The sequence below is a fragment of the Zophobas morio genome, unplaced genomic scaffold (genome assembly GCF_036711695.1).
Source record: "Zophobas morio isolate AGI-343-1 ecotype UQ-CSIRO unplaced genomic scaffold, CSIRO_AGI_Zmor_V1 ptg000024l, whole genome shotgun sequence".
Classification (NCBI taxonomy): domain Eukaryota; kingdom Metazoa; phylum Arthropoda; class Insecta; order Coleoptera; family Tenebrionidae; genus Zophobas; species Zophobas morio.
This window is the reverse complement of record NW_026972129.1, coordinates 3,199,110-3,213,051: the sequence shown is the minus strand read 5'-3', so window position 1 is coordinate 3,213,051 and position 13,942 is coordinate 3,199,110. Positions and strand designations below refer to the sequence as shown.

Genomic DNA, 13,942 nt, shown 5'->3' with positions numbered 1-13,942 from the left:
GCTTTGAAATCTTGAAGATGTTTTAAGGTTATAAAGAGCATAATAAATGTTTAGTCAAAATACATTTGCTTATCCCCTCCAAAAAATTGATGACGTCAGCTCAAAAGTTTGCCGAATAAATCCTATCTAAACTGTACAAAATATGATGAGTCTGTACTTGTAATTTATCACTCCATTCATATTTTTTCGATTTGCATATACAGGGTGACTCAAAAAAATTAGTGAATGCGTAAATTTATTTTTTTGATTTAATCATGAACTGCAAAACCGAATGCTTTGAAATCTTGCAGATGTTTTAAGGTTATAAAGAGCATAATAAATGTTTAGTCAAAATACATTTGCTTATCCCCTCCAAAAAATTGATGACGTCAGCTCGAAAGTTTGCCAAATAAATCCTATCTAAACTGTACAAAATATGATGAGTCTGTACTTGTGATTTATCACTCCATTGATTTTTTTTTGGATTTGCATATACAGGGTGACTCAAAAAAAATAATGAATGCGTAAATTTATTTTATTGATTTACTCAGGAACTACAAAACCGAATTCTTTGAAATCCACTGCGAAAAAAAAACATAATAGGCATGCAGTCGTCACGTTTCCGACAGCGAGGGAAGTACTGTCTAAACTCTTTAGACCAATTTTTATTACAGGGCTAATACCAAACCCCGAAACACATCTCCATACCTCTATGCAGTCGCCGCCGTGCTTCACGGTTTCTATGGTATACTAAGGAGCATATCTCTGGCTTGCTGGGCGTCGGACCCATCGAATGCCATCCAAAGAAGTCATGAATTTACTTTCATCGGAAAAAAGAATTGTTTTTCAACGCTCTCTTGTAAAATCAAGGTGCTTGTTGCCAAAATCGAGTTGTGCTAGTCTATTTTTACATCCCGAGCGTAAGTAAAGGAAGTATTGTAATCGAGTCCGTCGGCCGACTCTCTACTTTTACGTTTTCTCGATCTTTTATGACCCCTAGAAGACGAAGAAATAGGTCTGCCATTTCCGTCTGTCTGTCCGTCTGTCTGCCGTCCCGGATTTTTATTAGACAGATAATCTCCGAAAGTACTGGACTGATTGTTGTGAAATTTTGTACTTATATTAGGAATATCATGTAGATGGTAAAACGCTAACCAAAATTGGTCTAATCATCCCCACCACTAATGCGATGACGTCACTTCAAAATTGTACATAGTAAATGGGTTTTAAATAGTATAAAATAACATAGTCCTACACATGCAGTTTACAACTCCGAATGGAGTTTCCACCCGAAACGTCCAGATTTTTGGAAAAAAAATCAAAATTATAAAACAACATTTTGAAATTTAATTTTGAATCTGCCAACCCGAATGCTTTGAAATGTTGCAGATGTTTTAAGGCTATAAAGAGCATCATAAATCTTTAGTCCAATTATATATGGTTATCCCCTCCAAAAACTTGATGACGTCAGCTCAAAAGTTTTCCGAATAAATCATATCTAAAATGTACAAAATATGGTGAGTCTCTTCTTGTGATTTATTATTCCATTCAAATTTTTTCGATTTGCATATACAGAGTGACTCAACAAATGAATGAATGCGTGAATTTATTTTATTGATTTACTCAGGAACTACAAAACCGAATTCTTTGAAATCCACTGCGAAAAAAAAACGTCACGTTTCCGACAGCGAGGGAAGTACTGTCGAAACTCTTTAGACCAATTTTTTTTGTTTTGTGATAACCTTTATAAAGTAAAAACCAGCGGCATGAATTAGACTCCCGCAGTCCCTACGCCGTGGAGGGGCAAATTCCAAGGGGACGCTATCCGCACAACTACGGACAATGTATAAAATATTTAAATTAGATAACCAAGACGGAGAAATGACTTCTCAGTTATAATAGCATCGGATGTTTATACTTCCAAAACTCGACAATTAGCAGGGTCAGATACTCAGATACCAAACATCGCGGCCGCATGTAATTATGTTAAAATAAAGAAGCAAGCTATGAGATCAGTGTTGCCAACTCGAAGGATTTTCCCCGAAATTTAGGGGATTTTTTTGGATTTCGGGAAAATCTAGGGGCAAAACTTCTTTAGGGAATTTTTTACGGGGTTTTGTAAACATCCAGGCCTGAACGCAATAAAATGTGTAAGTCGTGTTGACCGATAATAATAATAGGTAATGAGCCCTCTACATAAAATTATCGGAAACAAAAACTGACAAGTGACAGTTGATTTGACAGTTTACACACCGACAACTGCTGGGCAAACACAAAAAGCACTTCTAATGTAGCAAAGGCAAAGTAGTGTAAGTAATATTCATATTACTCATATACATATATATGTATTGGCAAAATACTTTTTCTCTTTTGTATTTAGGGAGTTTTTTTGGCTAATTTAGGGGATTTTTTAGACGGGTTTAGGGGGAAAGTGATCAACAAGGTTGGCAACACTGTATGAGATGGTTCAACGAATTTTTCCATAACACAATTTTGCTTTGACGTCATCAATATAGATAACACCAGTCACAGCGCATCACCAATGCAACAGAAAAACCAGCCAACACTCCTGCAGCCCCGCTTCGTGCTGGCGCAAATACCAAAACGTCGTGGCCCGCACAAGTACAGACAGTGTAAAATATATTTAAAGCAAGTAACCACCATGTAATGTCCTCTCAGTAATAATAACATGCATAACTTCAAGTGTTTATGTTTATACAGGGAAAAAATGTCACGTACAAATCTGTTTCGTTTGAATAAGTTTGTCTCCCCAAAAGAGAGGACTAAAATTATGAATTAATTATATTGTTTTAAGCCGTACAAAATGTTTTAAATATTATTTTTATAACACTTATTTCATAATTATCAAATAAAGATGTGCGTATTCTCACATTTTCAAGCAAATGAGGGTGACTCTTTCTTAATTTGATCAATTAAAAAAATTGGTCTAAAGAGTTTAGACAGTACTTCCCTCGCTGTCGGAAACTTGACGACTGCATGCCTATTGTGTTTTTTTCTCATTACATTTTTGTAGTGGGAATTTAAAAAAAAATTGTGATGACGTCATCAACATTTTTGCAAGGACACGTATATCAGTTGGGATAGATGTAGTGTAATACTAAGAATAAAATTATTGTATTCCCAAATTTTCGGGAAAAGGAATTGGGTCGTTTTGAATATTGATTTGTTATAATCAATAAAATAACGAAACAATTTACTCACGTATACGACGTCGGTGTGTAATATGTAGAGAGCGGATTTATGTCCGGTTAGGCAAGGCCAAACTCGGTACGGCTCGTACGGGATGTGAATTCATTGCAGTTACGGACTGCACTTCGTTTATTTGAGATTAGAATAACGCTGTTTCGTTGCACTCTGCTGTTAATTCCCGCTCTCATTTACTTAGCCGTTTGATTAATAAATCGTTAATTATATTTATGGAATTAGTACTGATTAAATTCAGTGATTATCTATCACCCGCTACTGAGTCCCGGCGATCCAGCGCGTCCCCACCTATAATCGTGACGTAGCCCGACAGAAATCCGCTGTCTAGTAATATCAGTGTAATATGAGAGGCAACTGAATATCGTTTATGTATAAACATTCTTAATTTAAGATGACAAGCGTAACAGCATACGTGAGAGTCAAACAGAGAAACTGTAAACAACACGACCATCGGTTTTATTGCTTCGACTTCCGCTTATTATACAAAACATTAGGTTTTATTTTAATTCTTGACGGTGAAATTCACAATTGGTTGATTATATACATGTCTATTTCGCATTCGCGGAACCAAGTGACCGCATAAAACAAATGCAGGTCTGTAATGTTAAAGTCGATGTAAATAAGCGTGCTACCCTTATGTTTCAACCGAGTTTTTCCTTTAACAAATTTTGTGTCTACCAAATTGGGTTGGTTGGGGTGTAATACTAATAATAAGTGTTGCCTTTAATTTAATCAATAAAATAAGTTGACTTCATTAATTTTTTTGAACCACCTCTTAAGAAAATCTAAAAAATATGAATGGAATGATAAATCACAAGTACAAACTCATCATATTTTTTGCATTTTAGATAGGATTTATTCAGCAAAATTTAAGGGTGACGTCATCAATTTTTTTAGGAGGGATGAACAAATACATTTTGAACAAAAGTTTACCATGCTTATAATAACTTTAAAATATTCCCAAGATTTCAAAGCATTCGGTTTTGTAATTCCTGATTAAATCGATAAAATAAATTCACGCCTTCATTAATTTTTTTGAGTCACCCTGCATATGCAAATCCAAAAATATGAATGGAATGATAAATCACAAGTACAGACTCATCATATTTTGTACATTTTAGATACGATTTATTCGGCAAACTTTTGAGCTGACGTCATCAGTTTTTTGTAGAAGATAACCAAATATATTTTGACTAAAAATTTATTATGCTCTTTATAACCTTAAAACATCTGCAAGATTTCAAAACATTCGGTTTTGTAGTTCCTGATTAAATCAATAAAATAAATGTAAGCATTCATTAATTTTTTTGAGTCACCTTGTATATGCAAATCCAAAAAATATGAATGGAATGATAAATCACAAGTACAGACTGATCATATTTTGTACATTTTAGATATGATTTATTCGGCAAATTTTCGAGCTGACGTCATCAAGTTTTTGGAGGGGATAAGCAAATATATTTTGACTAAACATTTATTATGCTCTTTATAACCTTAAAACATCTGCAAGATGTCAGAGCATTCGGTTTTGTAGTTCCTGATTAAATCAATAAAATATATTTACGCATTCATTAATTTTTTTGAGTCACTCTGTATATGCAAATCCAAAAAATATGAATGGAGTGATAAATGCCAAGTACAGGCTCATCATATTTTGTACATTTTAGATATGATTTATTCGGCAAACTTTCGAGCTGACGTCATCAAGTTTTTGGAGGGGATAAGCAAATATATTTTGACTAAACATTTATTATGCTCTTTATGACCTTAAAACATCTGCAAGATTTCAGAGCATTCGGTTTTGTAGTTCCTGATTAAATCAATAAAATATATTTACGCATTCATTAATTTTTTTGAGCCACCCTGTATATGCAAATCCAAAAAATATGAATGGAGTGATAGATCACAAGTACAGGCTCATCATATTTTGTACATTTTAGATATGATTTATTCCACAAACTTTTGAGCTGACGTCATCAAGTTTTTGGAGGGGATAAGCAAATATATTTTGACTAAACATTTATTATGCTCTTTATGACCTTAAAACATCTGCAAGGTTTCAGAGCATTCGGTTTTGTAGTTCCTGATTAAATCAATAAAATATATTTACGCATTCATTAATTTTTTTGAGTCACCCTGTATATGCAAATCCAAAAAAATGAATGGAGTGATAGATCACAAGTACAGACTCATCATATTTTGTACATTTTAGATATGATTTATTCCACAAACTTTTGAGCTGACGTCATCAAGTTTTTGGAGGGGATAAGCAAATATTTTTTGACTAAAGATTTATGATGCTCTTTGTAGCCTTAAAACATCTGCAACATTTCAAAGCATTCTGGTTAGCAGATTAAAAATTAAATTTCAAAATGTTGTTTTATAATTTTGATTTTTTTTCCAAAAATCTGGACGTTTCGGGTGAAAAATCGATTCAGAGTTGTAAACTACATGTGTAGGACAATGTTATTTTATACAATTGAAAACCCATTTACTATGTACAATTTTGAAGTGACGTCATCGCATTAGTGGTGGGGATGATTAGACAAATTTTGGTTAGCGTTTTACCATCTACATGATATTCTTAATATAAGTACAAAATTTCACAACAATCGGTCGAGTACTTTCGGAGATTATCTGTCTAATAAAATCCGGGACAACAGACGGACAGACGGACGGACAGACGGACGGACAGACGGACAGACAGACGGAAATGGGAGACCTATTTCTTCGTCTTCTAGGGGTCATGAAAGATCGAGAAAACGTAAAAGTAGAGAGTCGGCCGACGGACTCGATTACAATACTTCCTTTGCTTACGCTCGGGAAGTAAAAAGAAACGGTCAAGTTTGGTATCGAAGGTGCGACGCCAGTTAGGCGTTCCTCGAAATATTCAGTCGCTATACGAATGTTTATATCCCGTGCTAGTAGTTTTTGCGAAAATTTAGACGTTTAGGGAACAAACTCAAAGCGGATTCGCACACAAGTATCTCGGTATATTGTTCTATAATATTTAAATAATTTTAAAATAGAATTTTTTGTGGTAACGTCATCAAACTGTTGGTGGGGACGATTAGTCAAATTTTGGTCAGCGTTTTTCCATTTGCATGATAATAGTATACATACAAAATTTGACAACAATCGGTAGTTTCGAAGATTATGTGTTTAATAAAAATCGACACACGACAGGCAGACAGATATACAGAAACTTTGTTCGTACAATCTGATAAATACGAACCCAGAGAATCGAAAATTTTAACAAGAAACAACATCGAAAAATTTATCAGAACAGCACCGGAACATATCCTTGCATGGATTAAAGTAATAAGTGTTAATATTGTTGGTTGTTTTATTAATAGTTAACAGTGGATGGAATTGAGGATCTGCATTATTATAAAATTGCAAGAAACCGAGATAAAAATTACAATTGTAAAAACTGAAGATTTTCTCGGAGTATATAGCCCAATTTCTGAAATTGCCTTATGCTTCTTGTTATGCTGGCCACTGCTTTCGGCGCTGGTCAGCAACGCGCTTGGCTGCTTTGCTGCGAAAATTACAGATTTGAAGCGACATTGTAGATGGAAATCCTAGAATGTGGCAGAAGGCTGTATTGAAGATTCTCTTCAAAATAAGCTAAACACTGCGAAAAAAATCCTTGTCAATGAAGCAGTTACTTCTGTGGCATCAGCTCCAATCAACAAAGGAAGTACTTCCATGTCATAAGCCTCAACATTGAATTTTTCTGAACACAACTTAAACATAGACATTGGGAAAAATCAAACTTCAGTTGCAGGAAATGTTCTCTCTATTCATATTAGCAATTGTAAGAATTGTAAAATGGATGTAAATATAAAATTTGATTAAACAATAATTTAGTACGTAAGTATCGTGGCAAGACTGAGCGGGCCGTGAAACTCTTTACGGCCCGGGGTCATAAAGTGACAGTTTAAAAGTGATGCAAAGCGCCCAGTCGCATACATATAAAGTTTGTATAACCAACATAACCAACAAATATATAACATGGATGAAAAGAATCAAGAAAACTTTTGTGATCGGTACAAATATTTTGGTCAACATAATATTTTCTTGACAAGTTGCTTTTACCGGTATATTACACAGTTGTTCATTTGAAAATATAAATGTCATACAAATTTCATGTTACAATAATTATTTTTGTTTCATACTTTTATAGTTATTTTTCTCTTTTACTCAAAATTTTTGTGATTTTACCCACTCTCGTGTCATTTTTACGCATAGTTCAGTAATTTTTTATAACCATGGAAACCGAAGTGGAAGTAGAAGTGGCAATATTTTCAAAAATTTTCGAACTCTTTCATATTTGCTTTCCGACTTGGTGGGAAGTAAACTGGATGTTGATTTTGAAGCTTCCAATGCTATTTCTTGTGGTAGAATTAATTACCTTATCCCTTGTAAATGAAGACGCGTTTTCATAAAATAGCAGCCTTTAGGTGAACTAGTTCTCGAGACACAGGAATGGTACTTTTACCGAGGTTTGTATACTATTTTATTCACAATCGTTTTAATTAGCTTTAAAATAAAATAAAAATGTTCTAATTTAAAACGTTGATTTCTGCTTAATATGAGTAACTCAGCAGGCGTTGAAAAATACAAAAATTGACATAATTTGACAAGCGACGTTTAATTAATAAAATTTTATTAAAAATGTCTGATGATATGAATTTTACTCCTCCCGAACTTCGCGAAGTTGCAAAAAAGTGACTGGGAACTTTCAAAAAGCTTACCAAGCATACGTTGGCTGGTGCACCCAGAATAAAGTACAAAATATCACATCGGAAAACGTTATCCTTTAAGCGTACTGTCTCAACATAACAAACTATCTATTTTATGGGCAAGTTATTCAATGCTACAAATCATCTTAAATATCAAACATAAAGCTGATATTTCCAATTTTGCAAAACTAATAGCCTACCTTAAAAGTTTTTCGCTGTGAAGAACATCAGTGGCGGCTGGTGCCGGGGGACACAAGGGCACGTGCCCCCCCAAAATTACAACGTCTGCAAACACACTGGACATAACAAAATAGTAATTTTCAATATTTAAAAAATTATCCGGAAATTTGTGTCATAGTTATCAAAACTAATTTTTTTATCTCGCTCCACTTGTATAAAATGTATCAAAACTTACATCCATTTACATCTAAAGATGTGTCTTGGATACATGATATGTTGCTTCTGATGAAATGCTGATAAAAGCCGGGAACAGAAACCGGATCATGACTGGTTTAGACGTTTTGTTTACACCGCTGCCATGGAAACCTCACGTCTTAGCCACCTGATTCACCTGGACTGCGGTCCCGTTCCGAGAGTGCTCGACAGGATTGAGTTACTATCGCGGGTTTTAATTTTCATTCTGCACGAACACGTATGATAAATATTCTTGGATAATCTTCTCGGTAATACAGACATTCGGAAACAACTGCACTCCGCTTATATATTAATATTATTCGGGCACATAACGCAAGAGTCGACAAAAATGGTCATATACAGGGTGTTATTGAAAGGTACGTACAACAAAATGGACAGTTCTTCGCGAAGTCTAAGAAGTCGGAAAAAATTATTTTGTGTTATCAAAATTATAAGGGGAAAATTCACCTAACTTTTTTAGACGCTACTGAAGGATAAAGAGGTACAATGAATTTATTTTAGTAAATCCTAGCAAACGTAACAATAAAACTTTTGTCAAGACTAAATGTGGCTATAGAAAAGAAATATGATCTTTTTATCAGAGGCGTACAACGAATTTGGACATAAATTTCAATAATTTTTATCTCTAAAAGGAGAACACTTTTACCTGAACTTTTTTTAACTTTTAGCACCCATACTTAGAGACCAATTGCCGATTTTATTTTGTACGTACCTTTCAATAACAGGCTGTATTACGCCGATTGATAATGTGCATAAAATTTTGTGGAATGTTTGAAGTTGCTTTACGTGGACATGACGAAAGTAGAGAATCACAAAATCCAGATATATTTCGAGGTCGGATTGATTTTATGGCTGAATTGGATCAATCAGATCATTTGAAAGAAGCAACGGTTTTTAAAGGAACGCCTAAAACTGTCCAAAATGAACTTTTAGATGCCATGAACGTAAAATTTTGACCGAAGGCAAAAATGTATGTGGAGAAATTTTTTTTTTTATTTTTGTTGAATGTATTTTTGTATTTATTTCCGCCACACAATTTCGTCTATTAATTGGTAATAACAACCTGTTTTATATCTTCATATTTAACACATCAATCAAATTGTGTCCCCCCCACTTCAAAAGGTCACGAGCCGCCACTGAAGAACAGTAGAGTTATCCCGCAATTGCTACTAAAATTCAACTTTTAACATTGACAAATGTCAAACTCAAGGTAATGGCCGGTGATAATAATGTGAAATAAAATGGGGGCACCAATCAAATAGTGGCAAAGTCTTGACTACGGTGTCTCCTTACATTTATAATCGCTGATTTACATCTAACATTAATTACACATACGTAATGTTTTAGGGTCGAAAGTAACATTCACTTCCATCTCTTGGGTGGAAAGTGACAAATAACTGACACCTGTCGCTTTCTACCCTTGAGATTGAAATTAAGTATGTAATAGCTCACTTCCAAATTATTAAAAATTTTGAAAGGTTCACAATACTGACCGATTGTGAGTAAAATAATAAACAATGATTGCTATGTAAAATCCACAACCAAATACTACATTGGAAGGTTGCGGAATTTATTATTTTTAAATATTAAAAAGAAAAACAAATGTATAAAATAAAATTTTGTAATCCACTCTAAAGTAAACAAAAATTTACCCGCTCATGAAATTTACCCAACTCACTCGCTACGCTCGCTCGTTAGGCAAACTTCATTCGTGGGTAAATTTTCTTTTTACCTGCTTGTAGAACAATAAAAAAATAAATAACTATTATTGATATATTTTCATCATGGAAGCCATGTATATTATTCGTTTTGTTCTGTATATAAAATAATTGTCCTGTAAAAAATAACCAAGTTAATAATATTGGATGTGCAGTAGAAATCATAGACGTTCACCAGAAATTGAATAGAATCGTTAGAAAATTATGATGTTCTTTATAGTTCACAGCGATTCATGATACATAAGCTCATTATTTCCGGTGCACTTGCCTTGTTATGCTGCTTGATCCTACTCTGTTTTGTCTAATTAAAATTATCTTGTGTAGTGGTCAATACAATAAGTATAAATTTTAATTTCCATTGATAAATTCCTACAATACGCATTTTGATCAAAAATTTGACACGTACCCTCCGCGTTGACAAAATGGGAAGCCCAGTAGCCCCTTTATCAAAAATTTAAAGTTACCGGAAGTAGTCAAGTAACACCTCATGAGAAAATTCAAACTAGTCGATGTGACTACTTTTGCTCAGATTTTTAATTATATACCTGCTACTTATTTCTGTAGTTGATTAATTAAATTAAATCAAATAAATTACGGTTCTTCCTAGCACTGAAATTTTTGGTCAAGCTTTCTAGGTTTCCGCACAAATTTCATTAAACTGCACAATCCACTTTATTAAACACTTCTTCCGGAATCCAAACCCCAGCACTGAGAGCAAGTTATATTGTACTTAACAGATCAATTCTTTAATATGCCACACCGATTTGGCCTCCCTATTTTGTTAAAGACATAAATATTCTATAACGGGTACAAAGGCGAGTCACTGGACTCTCTCCTTTAATTAGGAAAATCAGCTATGAAGAACGCATAGCATTTACGAGTTGCCGACACTACACAGTAGACGCCAACGAGGCGACCTTATTCTAACTTTTCGTGCTTTTATTAGAGATATGGCCAGTATTAATTTTTTTGAAATAAATAAAACTCCGAAGCTTCGTGGTCAACTCGCCAAAGTTCTTGAAATAACCAATTTAGTATACTACCCATTGTTGGTCCAGTCGGGTTATTAATATTTATGTGGAATGATATACTGAGAGACGCAGTAAATGCTCCACCACAGGATATTAAAAAAAATGTTGGAATTGTTTATTGATCCGCACTCTTGAACTTTTCATTTCAAGCCTTAGTTTGAATAATTTTCTTTTTCTCAACATCTTTATACTCGAGCGTAAGCGAATCCGACGAATGGATACTTTCTTTTCTCCACGATTCATCACGCCTAGATTGTCAAAAAAGCAGGTCTCGCGTTCTGGTTGCTTATCTATCTGTGTCAATTTTTATTAAACGGTTAATTTCCGAATCTATTCGACCGATTGTTGTCAAATTTTATATGTATGTTAGAAATATCGTGTAGATGGTAAAATACTGATCAAAAGTTGTCTAATCCTCTCCACTAGTAATGGGATAACGTCATCTGTAGTGTATGATTTTGTGTTGAGTTTTTATCTAGATAAAAACATAAAATGAGGAAATTTGTACCTGCTTTGTTTTTAGATGGCACTTACATGAAAGCAACTAGACTATTGAGATTGCTTTCACATGGATGCGTTTTCACGCATCGATGTTGGTTACGTGATTTTAAATATTAATAATCTGATTGTTGTATCTACAACAAGAACACGGATGAGTTTATTGTCTTTTTCCAGTTACCATAGTAGATGTTTACGAAAAAAATATTTCATTATTCAATGAACTGATTACAGTTCGGTGTAATATGTAATTAACACCGATCCGTTAACATACATTCAGGTGGAAGCAATCTCATATTCCGATTATTGCTGCCAGTAACAAAAGCCCATTATAATAAGTTTTCAGAGTTGCATATTACATTGCGTACCATTTTTGGCCACATCCGTTTTATCTTTGTTGTTTGTTTACTTAAATCATAATTTTTCTCAGAATGTGAATTTTAGTAACGATTACTAAAATACAGCTTTCTTGTTATAACGTTGTGCCTTCGGCTCAATGCTATTATTGTATTGCTTCGATTGGAAGTCAGACAAATGCCTATTTATGTTGTAGATATAAATGAATACATTTCTAGTTGTTCGAACAATTGCAAACAGAATCAAAGGTTTTCAATGTATTGTCGGTGAAGAGAATTTATCCGGAGACGACGTGAATCTGATAATAAAATACTGAATACAATTCTACACTACACTGTTTTGGTTCGTTGGTGGAAAGTTGATGTAACTTTAACTTCTTGTGACTAGTTAATTTGACTACTTTGACCATCATCGAATGCAGGTAATTCCATTTCTACTTAGTTTTCGGAAAATATTTACTCGTGATAAATACTATATTAAGCTAATCTAACTGTTAGCGTGACAGCTATAAACTGAAAAGGAACAATTCATCTGAGCATACCCAAAACAATGAATTTAACTTGACACTGGTAAGTAGGTAAACATTCATTTATTTGAATTCTTTGGTACTGATGCGATGACGTACCCGGCGACTTTTCAAAACTACTCCATGTGTAGGAAATTCATTAGATGATACTACACAATACAAATTAGCTTGCGTAGTATTTTATAAGATGTAAATGCCGATATTGCGTAAAAATGTGTAAGTTACAACTTTTTTGAAAACTGAAGTCAGTGAATCTACTCTTCGTTAATAAGTTTAGAAATTTCTGTTGATAATTGTTAAAAATGAAAGTTTAGGTGTTAGGTGTCAGGTTGCTACAATAATTTTTTTCATGTGTTTATTGTTACATTGAAACTGAAATTATTTTTTTTTATATTTCTTAGATGACTGTAAATTTTGGCGAAAGTTTTTTCTGTGTAAATAATTATTATGAATATAATTAACTGAAAAAATCAGAACATGTGAAATTTGGCCCTAGGTTGTAAAAGTGGTATGATAATGCAGAGGGAATGACCGCCGATTATGACAACATATTTTCGCAAAAAACTGCTTTGGCCGTTACTATGTTAAATCGCGAAAAGGTATTTGTAGCTTAAGAGTTAAATTCAAACAACCAAGGACCCCATTATAGAAAGCGAATTAAACATTTAATCGTGAATTAATTTAATAGAGGATTAAAATGTAGATTGAGCCCTTGATTGGTTAAAACATGCACGCCTAGCAACGGACCTCAATTAAAAGTTAATCGGGAATTAACTTAATTCGCTTTCTATTAACCGGGTCTGAATGTTTTGTAATTAACAATATCTCCTTACGAATTTTTTAGAAAACATGAAAAATGAATGGAAAGGAAGTGCACTTTATAAAATTAATTTGAAGAAACCAATAACAAATATTTTTGTATATACAGGGTGATTCACAAAGTGCACAGTCCTCGTTAGCTCATTAATTGTTACAGATAGAAAAAAATTCAAAGACCAACGTTGTACAGTTCTTTGCGGAAGAAGCGTATTGTTTTCCATATATATAAATAGGATTTACTTTAAAAATTTTTGATCAATTTTGGTTAGTGTTCTGCAATTTACACACACATACATGTAAAATTTGACAACAATCGGTCCAGTAGTTTCAGAGATCATCTGTCCATTAAAAATCGACACAGGTAGACTGAAACGCGAGACCTACTTTTTCGTATTCTAGAGATCATTAAAGTAGCCATTCATCGGATGGGCCCTGTTATAATACTCCCTTACATTTTATTGTGGAAGTAAACATATATTTGTTCCAAATAACAAGAACCTTCTCAAAAATTTAACAATGAATTCCAAAACTTAAGGAAATCTACTAGAAAACGTGTGTGCAGATATTCTAAACGCTGCAGAGAAGCTTCTCCAAGCTTACTTCTCG

General features: G+C 33.7%; 2 protein-coding genes across 9 annotated transcripts in view; both read left to right on the top strand.

The window, feature by feature from the left end:
- LOC135135649 (neurocalcin homolog) overlaps positions 1–13,942 on the top strand; it is a 103,696-nt gene that overhangs the window by 49,436 nt on the left and 40,318 nt on the right. The gene's annotated exons all lie outside the window — the stretch shown is intronic.
- Positions 1–13,942, top strand: part of LOC135135650 (neuronal calcium sensor 2) — a 96,951-nt gene that overhangs the window by 49,436 nt on the left and 33,573 nt on the right. Inside the window, exon 1 of one of the 7 annotated variants that reach the window (XM_064064774.1) lies at positions 658–849. The exons of the other annotated variants lie outside the window; for them this stretch is intronic. The gene's annotated coding sequence lies outside the window, so the exon portion shown is untranslated. Of the gene's footprint in view, positions 1–657; positions 850–13,942 lie in introns of those variants that run through there. 7 annotated transcript variants of the gene reach the window in all.